The sequence below is a fragment of the Podarcis erhardii genome, assembly GCF_964252035.2.
Source record: "Podarcis erhardii genome assembly, chromosome: 2".
In the NCBI taxonomy this organism is placed as follows: domain Eukaryota; kingdom Metazoa; phylum Chordata; class Lepidosauria; order Squamata; family Lacertidae; genus Podarcis; species Podarcis erhardii.
The window spans coordinates 20,781,793-20,793,834 of record NC_138498.1 but is presented as its reverse complement, the minus strand read 5'-3'; positions in this window follow the sequence as shown (position 1 = coordinate 20,793,834).

Genomic DNA, 12,042 nt, shown 5'->3' with positions numbered 1-12,042 from the left:
ATTTCAGTTAAATGCAATGCAAACAGTTGTCTGTCTCCGGCCTACAACCAAGACAATGAGTGCTGGGAAAGCAATTTCACCTGCAGTTCTATCGTGTTTCTCAATAGTGGATTGAATCAAAATCTGCAGGGTGCCTTAATACTGAAGTTAAAGCAGGATCGCCAACCCTTTTCCTTCCACCTTGCAAACCAACCAACCAACCAACCAACCAACCAGATCATCTCCCATCCCATTCCCCCAGATCTCAAAGGTGTTCCTAGTGCCACCTTAACTGAAGAGAATGCAACCAGTAGCAACATAAGATTATGCTTTTGAGTTCTGCTTTCCTTTTTGGATTTTCCCAGGAGTGGGGGAATCTGAAATTCACTCAGCACAAACGGGTTGTGGTTAGGATGGGTTATGGTTCATGGCAGTGTCATGTGAATGATGCCCAGAAATCTTGGGCTCAAAGATCCTTCAAACTCACAGTAAAGCCCAATGTGATGACAAGGCCTGTGTCATCCTGGTGGCAACACTCCAGGTTGTTTCTTGAGGAGCTTCCTGGATCCAGCTCTGCCTTTCTGATCAGGATTCAACAGCGGTCTTCTTTTTACATGCTGGAGAGGAGTGATTTTCATGTAAGGCTTGTAATGTCTAATCAATATGAAGACAGTGTTGATGCAGTTAGGAAGACTGACACAACGGACAGTCCAGCCAAATAAAAAGCAATGCTCCCTTTCTGGCAGACTCTATGGGGGTTTATCAGTGATACCACAGTGTTAACACGTCCTCCAGATTTTGGAATGTGTTGTGGATACCAATTAGCTGCTGTTCTCCAGGGAGTGAGATTTCCTTCAGCTCAACTATCCAAACTGAGCCAAATGAAACAAATAAGTAAGGGAAAGGGAAAGGGAAAGGGAAAGGGAAAGGGAAAGGGAAAGGGAAAGGGAAAGGGAAAGGGAAAGGGAAAGGGAAAGGGAAAGAGACCCCTGACCATTAGGTCCAGTCGTGACCGACTCTGGGGTTGCGGCGCTCATCTCGCTTTATTGGCAGAGGGAGCCGGCATACAGAGGGAGCCAGCATGACTAAGCCGCTTCTGGCGAACCAGAGCAGCTCACGGAAATGCCGTTTACCTTCCTGCCGAAGCGGTACCTATTTATCTACTTGCACTTTGATGTGCTTTCAAACTGCTAGGTTGGCAGGAGCAGGGACCGAGCAACAGGAGCTCACCCCATTGCGGGGATTCGAACCACCAACCTTCTGATCGGCAAGTCCTAGGCCCTGTGGTTTAACCCACATAAACTCAAAACTCTGTAAGTGTCGGATAGCCAGGTATTTCCATCTCATCAGGGGCTATGAACCATGTTACAGTAAACAGGTAAGTGTCAAAAAGTCAGAGCCCTAACTAATAATAATAATAATAATAATAATAATAATAATAATAATATACACCCCCACCCATTTGGCTGGGTTTCCCCAGCCACTCTGGGCAACATACAGCTCATTAAAAATTGTAAAACATTAGACATTTAAAATTTCCCGATATAGGGTTGCCTTCAGATGTCTTCTAAAAGTCAGATAGTTGTCTATTTCCTTGACATCTGATGGAAGGGCGTTCCACAGAGTGGGCGCCACTATTGAGAAGACCCTCTGCCTGGTTACATGCCCCTACCCCTGGTATCTGCCCAAAATATTTCCCTGGGGACACCAACAAAATAAGCCCAACCTTATTCAAATTTCCCGAAGAACTTAGAAGATTAGGGCCACTTCACACACTAAGCAAGATTAAACCAAGCTTGCCAACAGGAAACACCAGTTGTGCTTCTGAAGAGTGTATATGGAGCTATATCAGGCATAGGCAACCTTCGGCCCTCCAGATGTTTTGGACTACAATTCCCATCATCCATGACCACTGGTCCTGCTAGCTAGGGATCATGGGAGTTGTAGGCCAAAACATCTGGAGGGCCAGCAGTTGCCTATGCCTGTGCTATATGGCACTGGTGTTACAATACACATGTGTGTGTTGCAATCATAGTCGTGCTATGCATTTGTACAGTTTGACGCACACCCAAAACTGTGATGTGTGAAGTGGCCCTGATAGACGAAATGTGGTTTCCTGGCTGAATGCTGAGCAATGCGTTGTCATGAAGTCCTCATGATGGCTCCAGCTTGTTCTTCAGCAGGCTGCCATGAACCTTCTGAAACTGAGCCACACAATCCTGAGGTGAGCATGTGCAACCAGATTGGCCACGTTGCCACAGGGCTTGTTGCTTCATCACTACATAAGGTTTCCATGCCTGGATAGAAATAGCTTAGCCAGAGTTACTCCTGCTCCAGCCACCTCCTGCTTCGACTACGACGCAATACGTTGTATGTGGGTCTGCCTTCAAAAATAGTTCAGAAGTTGTAGGTGGCTCAATCCAAGGCTGCAATACTATTAGCTGGCATGGGACATTTTGACCGAATTATACCAATGCTTTATCAGCTGCACTGTCTCCCAGTCTGTTTCTGGGGCCATTGGAAAATATTTATTTTCCTACTTATTTACTGGATTTAAGCCACATCCTTTAACCCCAAAGGCTCCCCCAAAGGCTTACAAAAATCAGTTCTAAGGCTGTGTCTTGCAAGAGTAGAAAGGAATGGGAGGGAAGAAAAGCAAGCTTAAGGACAAGTCAGCAGCCAGCTCCTCGCAAGCAGCGGCGGCCTGCTCCTCAACAAGTCAGGGCCCCCATTTTCTAAATTTGGAGTCCCCCCAAATAGGGGTGGTCCTATACATAGGTACGTCCAGTACACAGAAAAATACGGTATTTGCTGCCCATCAATAGTCCAATCAAAAGCCATCCAGGGAATATTTAGTGATGGGCAGCTATAGAAATATAATGCAAATACAGTCTTCCAGACCTTTTGTGACTAAAGGACGTCACATTCCCCATTCTTGCTTCCAGTAGCTGACATGGTGAATTTCAAGGAACAAGCAAGTTAGTTTCTCTTTCTGGCATGCATGATCCTCTGTAAACCACAAAAATGCTACTTCCTCTTGGAAATGGCCTTTCCCAAACCAACGACTTGTTCTATAAGCTCCTGCAGCTCTTAATTTCCAACGTTACATTAACGTTCTTCCAAGGACTTTCTCCATACTCCTTCCATTATCTCAAAAGCTGCCTAGGTCAGCTTTTTCTCCTTCCTATTGTTTTGACGTGCTCAATTTTGGGGACAGTTCTCTATAGAGCAACTCTGTTGCTTATAGAAAACATAACACACAAAAGTCGGGGCTCTCTTGTTTTCATTTGACTATGCAGTAAATAAAAAAAGTGGGGAGAAAAGTTCGGAGGAGGGTCTAGCGATGAATGATAACATACTGCCTCAGATCAGTGTCAGTCCTCTGCAATTGTTTGTCAGTTGGTTGGTGTTGGACTTTATCCCACAATAGATGGTTAGAAGGTGAGGTAATCACATTACTAGAACCATAGCTGTCAACCATCCCTTATTTGGTGGGAAACTCCCTTATCCCAGCGCCGTGTCCCGCTGCTGTCCCTTATTGATGATGTCCCTTAAATTTCACGGGTTTCAAAGGAAGCAGCTCCTCTCCCTCCCTCCCTCCCTGCCGGCCAGGGAGGAGGGAGGCTCCAACTGTGTTGCTTGGCTGCGTTGTTCACCCAATAAGGAGTCTAAGAACGACTGGGGGGTGGAGCTTGCATGCCTTGTGCCAATCAAATTGGCTGCATTGCCTGGGGACTTGCCTTTGCTCAGCGCTTCCCAGCGGAGAGGTGACGGTGGTTTTCCTTGCTGAATCCCCTTTGCTAGGTTGCTGCACTGTGGGAACCACTGCTTGAGGCTTCGTTTGGCTGCTGGCTGGGCTTTCTGCCTTTGGCTCGCAGGGGCTCAGAAGTTGAACATACCTTATTTTGGCCGCTGATCCCTTATTTTCGAGGCCGCTGGTCCCTTATTTTCAAATCTGTAAGTTGACAGCTATGACTAGAACGTTAGTCCCATTACAATTCTGTATTTCATGTGACTCAACACTTAGACCGTAGAGTAGGGATGCAGAACAGAACAAGAGCCCTCCTGGATAAGTTCTAAGGCCTAACTTTCTGTTCTCGTCGTGGCCAGTCAGATACCTATGGGGCCTAAACACTCTCCCTGTGGTTTCCGGCAGCTGGCATTCTGGGGCATACAACCTCTGCTAGTTGTTATATGAAAAAAAAACTGCTCTTTTTCCCTTGTGGGGTATTCCAGAGCCCTTATAGAGTCCTTAAGTGGGTTCCCTATTGGTAGGAGAAAATAACAGAGGCCAACCAGAGTATATTGAGAAGCAAAGCGGCTAGTAAGCCTGATCTTTATTAAACTGTTGCAACAGGGTCCCCACTCACCACACGCAGAAGGGAGGAGAGAACCCTGAACAATGGTGCGCAAGCCCTTATATAGACTTCTGAAATTGCCTGCCCTGTAGCCCAAGACCATCACCCCTAAAACATCATACATACATCACAGCAGGAGGCGGTCTGCAGCAGAAATCCTGCCCGCCTCACGGTCCCTTCCAACTTTAAAATTCTATTATTTTGAGTGTCCTTTTCTGAACCTTATCCAGCTCTACAATAGCTCAGCTGCTGGAACTACGGGTCGATCGTAGGGTGTCCCTGGTCGATCATGGTTGATCACGGGACCCTGACCCACCCAAAAAGCTCAACAAATTTGATGAAACTTCCCTGGTATACAGTATTCTGGCAGTTCCCTCACTGTGAGAAGTGAGGTTACAGGGAACCAGGCAGAGGGCCTTCTCAGCAGTGGTGCCCGTCCTGTGGAACACCCTCCCACCAGATGCCTGGTCACACCACAGGTTTATATAAGAGCATTAATACTTGGGCGGTTTTAAGTCCCCTTCCTAATGATTCAGAACATGAGATTTCCTTTCTTCGCATCCATCTCTCTCACACACTTGTGGTTCTCTTTTTATTTGGCTCCAACTCCCATCAACCCTAGGCAGCATGGCCAATGGTTAGGAATGATGGGAGCTGCAGGCGAACAACATCTAGAGGGCCTTTCCTGTCCCTGCTAGAGAGGGTAAGGTTATGAAAGACTTATTTGCCATAGGCAAGTTTATTCATCTTGCAGGCTTCCCAAAGACATCTGCTTGGTCACTGTGGGAACAGGATGCTGGACTAGATGGGCCATTGGTCTGATCCAGTAGACTTGTCTTATGCACCCTCCAAGTGTCCCTATTTTCCAGAGACAGTCATGGATTTATAGAAGCCGTCCTGGCTTCTGATTTGATCCCAGAATGTCTCACTTTTCCTTAGGACATCCCTATTTTCATCAGAGAAATCTTGGAAGGGATGGAATAGGACGTCCCTATTCTCATAGGAGGAATGTGGGAGAGGATGGAATAGGATGTCTCTATTTTCATAGGAGAAATGTTGGAGAGGATGGAATAGGACGTCCCTATTTTCATAGGCAAAATGTGGGAGAGGATGGAATAGGAAGTCCCTATTTTCACAGGAGAAATGTTGGAAGGGGTGGAATAGGACGTCCCTATTTTCACTGGAGAAATGTTGGAGGGTATGTTCTTATGTACTTATGATAGTAAGTAAAGCCTGGTCACACGACTAACTTCCACAGTGCCACTGTGCATGCTAGACAGCAGTATTTGGCTTTGGCAAACTAGTGCACTGGTACGTTTACCTCAGAGAGGGAACAGACCAGGAAAAGGTGAGGAAGCACCAATGGAAACACCAGTCATAGGCGTCACCTTGTCCTACACCGCAGGCCTGCAGTATTCTGAAAGTTAAACGCATGTTCTGATGGCAAGGACAGAATGTGTCGAACGTTCTTACAAGGCAGAAGAACTTTGCCAAACCCCATTTTCGATTTAGGTGGTGCCCACTGCCAAGAATTGCTAGGCCCTTGTGACTCTTTAGTCACGAGGCAGTGTGGTGCAACAGTTATGGCGCTGGGCTAGGACCTGAGAGAGCAGAGTTCAAATCCCCACTCAGCTATGAAGCTCACTGGGTGACCTTGGGCTGGTCACTGCCTCTCAGCCTAATCTACCTCACAGGGTTGTTGTGAGGATTAAATGTGGAAAACTGTGAATACTAGCTTGAGTTCCTTGGAGAGAAACAAGGAAAATTTGTTGTAAACAAACAAACAAACAAACAAACAAGCGAACAAACACGGATTTGACATGAATAACCTCTACTGTTCCTGGTACAGTGGTACCTCGGGTTAAGTACTTAATTCGTTCCGGAGGTCTGTACTTAACCTGAAACTGTTCTTAACCTGAAGCACCACTTTAGCTAATGGGGCCTCCTGCTGCTGCGCCGCCGCCGGAGCACGATTTCTGTTCTCACCCTGAAGCAAAGTTCTTAACCTGAGGTAATATTTCTGGGTTAGCGGAGTCTGTAACAAAGCCTATGCTGATGGGGCCACTCCAGATCCAGGGCTGCACGCGTCCACGCAAAGGGCGCCCCCCCGTTTTAAGTGGGGAGCGGTCATTTTCACCCTGCAACTCTACAGTGAGATTTCATCATGCTACTCTTGGGTTCAGCAGTCAGCCAATGTCACCCCATGTATATATGGTTCTTAAAAGCTTACAAGTGGGTGATTTAAAGACAGTTTCTCTCAGCCCACTTGTAACTAATGAGGTACATGAATGCCAAAAATTATATATTCAATAATGGAACATCTAAAGGTTACTGCTTGTGCAATCCACTATAGATGTAAACTTGTGGCTTCCATTGCATAATCTTGGGCACATGCCTAACATTGCTCTCTCTGATCAAAAGGGATTACTCGTTTGTTAGATGTCTTAATTGTGATGAAAGCCCTTTGGTGCTGGCTGCTGGCGAAATGTCATAACCTGGCACAAAATGGTCTGCTAAGCCTGTCTTTGAGAGAGAATGTTGGGGGCAGGGAGGCAAATTGTTGGAGCAGTGGTTCACTAGAGGGAGCTCGAGATTATGTGCTCCACCCCAGAAGCCGTCCATAAAGAATGTCACATTTTTCAAAAAGAACAAAAACCCATCGGCAACTCTGTCATTCTTTGCCCAGTTTTAAACAACGTTCCATTTCCCTCCTGTATCTCAAATTCTGCAACCTTCCCACTGCCTGTATGATGCTTTTAAAGATGCTATTTTTCTCAGTGCTATTTTTCTAAAATAAAGAGGTGCTGGAACTCACCATGAACACCTCCCTTGTTCTCTTATAATGGCAATAGCACCCACCTGAGATGTGCCGGAACTGAGTTCTGGTGAGTTCCGGCTGAAAAAAGCCCTGGACTACAGGAAAGATGGTGTTGACTAGCTGAAAAACCTTAGGTACTGCATTACTTACCGTAATTTATTGAACTAGATAAAAGGTAAAGGTAAAGGACCCCTGGACGGTTAAGTCCAGTTAAAGTCGACTATGGGATGCAGTACTCATCTCACTTTCAGGCCAAGGGAACCGGCGTTTGTCCACAGACAGCTTTCCGGGTCATGTGGCCAGCATGACTAAACCGCTTCTGGCACAATGGGACACCGTGACGGAAACCAGAGCACATGGAAACACCGTTTACCTTCCCACCACAGTGGTACATACTTATCTACTTGCATTGGTGTGCTTTCAAACTGCTAGGTTGGCAGAAGCTGGGACAGAGCAACGGGAGCTCATCTCACTGTGTGGATTCAAAATGCCAACCTTTCAATCAGCAACCACAAGAGGCTCAGTGGTTTAGACCACAGCGCCACCCGCTTCCTAATGAACTAACACTACCCATAGCTAATGTACATAACCAAAAGCTTGGTTTTGTCTCAAGCCAGTTACAACATCATCATCATCATCATCATCATCATCATCATCATCATCAACAACAACAAAAACAACAACAACAATAATAATTTCCCACCCATCTGACTGGGTTGCCCCAGCCACTCTGGGCGGCTTCCAACAAAATATGACAACACAATAAGACATCAAACCTTGAAAACTTTGCTATGCAGGGCTGCCTTCAGATGTGTTCTAAAAGTTGCAAAGTTATTTATCCCTTGAAGTCTGACGGGAAGTCGTTCCATAGGGTGGGCACCACTACCGAAAAGGCCCTCTGCCTGTTTCCCTGTAACCTCAATTCTTGCAGTGGGGGAACTGCCAGAAGGTCCTCAGAGCTCGACCTCAGTGTCCAGGCTGAATGATGGGGGTGGAGATGCTCCTTCAGGTATATGGGGTTGTGGCCATTAAGGGCTTTAAAGGTCAGCACCAACACTCTTAATTGTGCTCAGAATGTCTGTAATAGGTTCTTGATAGATTTTAACAAAAAACGAAAGAAAAAAAAAACCTTCCGTCCCTTTAACCCCTCCTATCATGAAAGTGGGAATTAGTGTTTGAGGAATGGGGGGGGGGGAGATCCAAATGGTAGTTTAACAGTGAATAGGAAAACTGTCTGGCTCTGTGGGAGTAATAATTGTAGCAGTAGCAATAATAAAACCTGAAAAGCCTTTAATGATGCTTCCTCCACCTTTATCTCCTTATTACATCTAAATAATTAGGTGATCCCCACTGGAACTATTTAAGAACCCAGCCTGGAGCTATTCAAGATAGGTCAAGGTGGAATAGGGAGCTAATGATGCTGAAATGTTAAGGGAAGGCCTCTCTCTCTCTCTCTCTCTCTCTCTCTCTCTCTGTATCCCCCCTCCCCCCTCTTTTTGTTGTGATGAAAAATAATGGAATAGAATGAAAACACAGCATGAATAAGTAGAGGGTGACTGGCTTGATTTCCCCCTGGTAAAATTCCATCCACCCCTACAATTTAGATTTCACAATTCAAGTTGGACTCTGAAATGTTCTGTTGGGGCTATCCTGGCCGTGTAGATATTTTGGGACATGTTTTCAAATGGTATTTTGACTAGCATAGGTGCCAGGATTGATTTTCTAGCTAGCGGGGGGCATTGGAGAGATGGATTTGCTCCAATCTGTGTTGCTGAAGTTCCAAAATGATTCCTTTGGTTTCTGGAAGAGCTATACTGCTGCTGCTGCTGCTGCTGCTGCTGCTGCTACCATGACTATTAAACCATGGAAGTTGCTCCCAGAAAAAGCAGTGATGGCCACGGACTTGCACGGCTTTAAAAGAGTATTAGACAGTTTCATGGAGAAGAAGGTAATGCGTCTGAAAATCAGGAGGCAGGGGCATAGTGTAGGGAGGGCCAAGGGGGGCACAGCTCACCCTGTCCTTGAAAGATTCCATCAATTGTGTCTCCTAAAAATTGTACACATCATGTGGAAAGACAGGCTTGAAGAGAGGGGTGGTGGTCAGGAATACTTTCCAAGGACACTGAGTCCTGGATCTTCCTGCACACCTGCTCCAGAATGACCCTAGGAGTCCATCCTCAGGGGCACACTCACCTCCTTTCACTCCTTGAAACTTACCAAATGTCAATGCTATTGTCTAAATTGGAGGCCCCCCTCGAGCTTGAGGTCCAGACACCACCCACCAATTCACCCTGCATATGTTTCACTAGGGTTCATAAACTTACTGGATGTCCAGGAACTGATTACTAACTCTCAGTCTATCTCAAGTCCTTGATTACTAACTCTCAGTCAGCTATCTCTCCTCTGGTGCTTCTTCTTCTTCCTGCTGTTCCAATATTTCCCAGCTTCTGCCCTCTGAAGCCTCTGAACTATGCCCTTCTGCAAACCGCTGTTCTAAATCTATACTGTCCTCCTGTTCTCGGGAAGGTTCAGGAGAAGGGGGTGGTGGCCCTCACCATTCCTCCTCAGTCCAGTCCCTGACAGGATCGCTACATCGCCCAGGACTGGTTTGAGGGCCAGAGAGCAATGGCACCTTCACCTGGTGGTATACTGCGAGCGAAAACACTGCTCCTGATTCCTTCTACTGTCAGTGTCTGGCATGCAGAGGGGGGTGGGAAGCTGTATTGGCCCCAGCCCCATGAGGTGCCGGGTGAAACCACTGCCGCTTCCACTGAGGGTACTGAGGCGGTTTCACCCCAGTGCCTTGCGGGGACGGGGCTGATGCAACTCATTCCTCCCTCAGTGTGCCAGGTGGCGGGACATCCCCTTTGGGCTCTGGGGTGGGGCTCCTTGCAAGCCACTAGGATTCTCCAAGGTGCTCCCCATTTGCGCTCATTTCACTGACACACAAGGAGGTCTGGAGCGTAACCCCCAGGTAAACGGGGTGCGGTCAGTACTGCAAATAGAGTAAGTAATAAAACAGAGTTAAATATCAATTGATAAAATCAACTTAATTAAAAATTTAACAGCTTACCTTTCAAAAGGGGTAATTACTGAGTGGGGCCCAGCCAGTTATTTACCTAGATTTATATCTCCATCACATCAGTTTCTATTTTTAGTTTGTAGATAGCTACTGGTAAAAATGCAACATACAAAAATAAAATGGCAATAATTAAGATGATTAGGGCTTCTCGTGGTATTGCCTACATTTGCCTTGTAGGATTTGGCTTGTGCCTTGGCTACTGCCTTTTTAAAGGGGGATTTTAACATCTTTTTCAGAAATCAAGAAATCGACCAGTGGGTGCCATTTGTTAAACAAACCAACAAGAGAGTCTCTCTAATGCCTTGTATCAGTGAACAATTGAACAGACACTCTGCCAATCTACACAAACTGCTGGACGGCATTAATTAGAACCAAGCAAACCTGAGTTCCTTCCTTAAACAAAACATTGATTTTAAGTAAGCAACCCTTCTTGGCTTGGTTTATTTTTAAGCAAATTGTACCAGTGGGATGCCTTTACTGACTTAAGAAATGCAAACTATTTCTGCATAATTTGTGCATCATTTGAACTCCTTCTTGGCCAAGACAAGAGCTCTGAAATTTCTGGATTATACATGGGTCATATTTTGATACCAGGATTTCTTCCTCAACCAACGAAAAGTCAATTGTTCCTGATTGCCAGATGGTGTTCTGGCATTCCCTTATGTTTGAGCCAATAATTAAATATCTGCTGAGAGATCTTCATGGACTAGACAAAAGATCCTGTTACCACATGCAAATACTGGATGGGGCATATGGGAGCGTAGTCCCTTAAGTTTTATAAGCGCAGAATATTTTCTGGATGCTGTCAGTAGATCTAGTAAAGCAATGTGGATTAAGTCTGCCCCAATTTTCAAGGCATAATTCTGCACTAGTGGAACTTAAACATTTCATCTCACAGATCCAGCTAGGCAGAATCTGGTGACAATTGACGTATCAACAGAATTGCCTACCAGCTTTTTGCACTGGGTAAACCAGCCAATGTTTCTTTGTGTTTGTGTTTTGCTTTGCAGTGTTTTGCAGTGTTTGTGTTTTGCTTTGGCCTTCTCTTGTGGGCTTCCTTTTCGTCCTTGCCCATGGCCTCTTGAAGTCAGAAGACTAGCTTTGCACAGTGGAATTTCCTTTCCAACCAGGCAGGTAGACCCATCTCCTTGCCCTTGGATCACGGACTTTGATCCTTGAAAACAAAAGGGTATGAGTAATTACTTCTCGATCCACCCGGCCCTGTGTGAAACTTTGAAGGAGAGCTATGACTTCATCGCTTGGCGCCCGTGGGTTGCAGACACCACCCGTGGGAAGCCTGGGTGATCTCACCACTGTCCTTACAGGTACAAGGAGCTACCTTGGGCAAATGGAAAGCTGTCTGATCTTTGTATAAAGAGGTTGTAGGTTTGCAAGCAAAGCAGTTACTTAGGATATATTACTGTCTTCTGGGCCAAGTTCATAACTCCTTGCACAGTCCTCTGACTAATGACTCAGGATTTGAGGAATTTTGCCATAAAACGCTGGCAGCAAACAGAGCGTCCAAGAAGTGCTAAGACACTCTGTGTGTGCGTGTAGAAGAAATGCCCTTGTAACTTTTAAAATCTGTTTATGCTTGGAGGTGACTTTCGAAAGGACTAGATAAGCATGACTCTTTCTCTGATTGTTGTGACATGTGCAGTACACAACAATGTGCAACGCAAAAGGAGGGATAATCACTTTTCCCTGAGATAATTCTTGGGCCATGCCTGAGGAATGGAGTGTCACATTTGTGTGTTCTTGTGTAACTATTGTTTATTGCGATGTACTTGCTCAGATGTACCAAG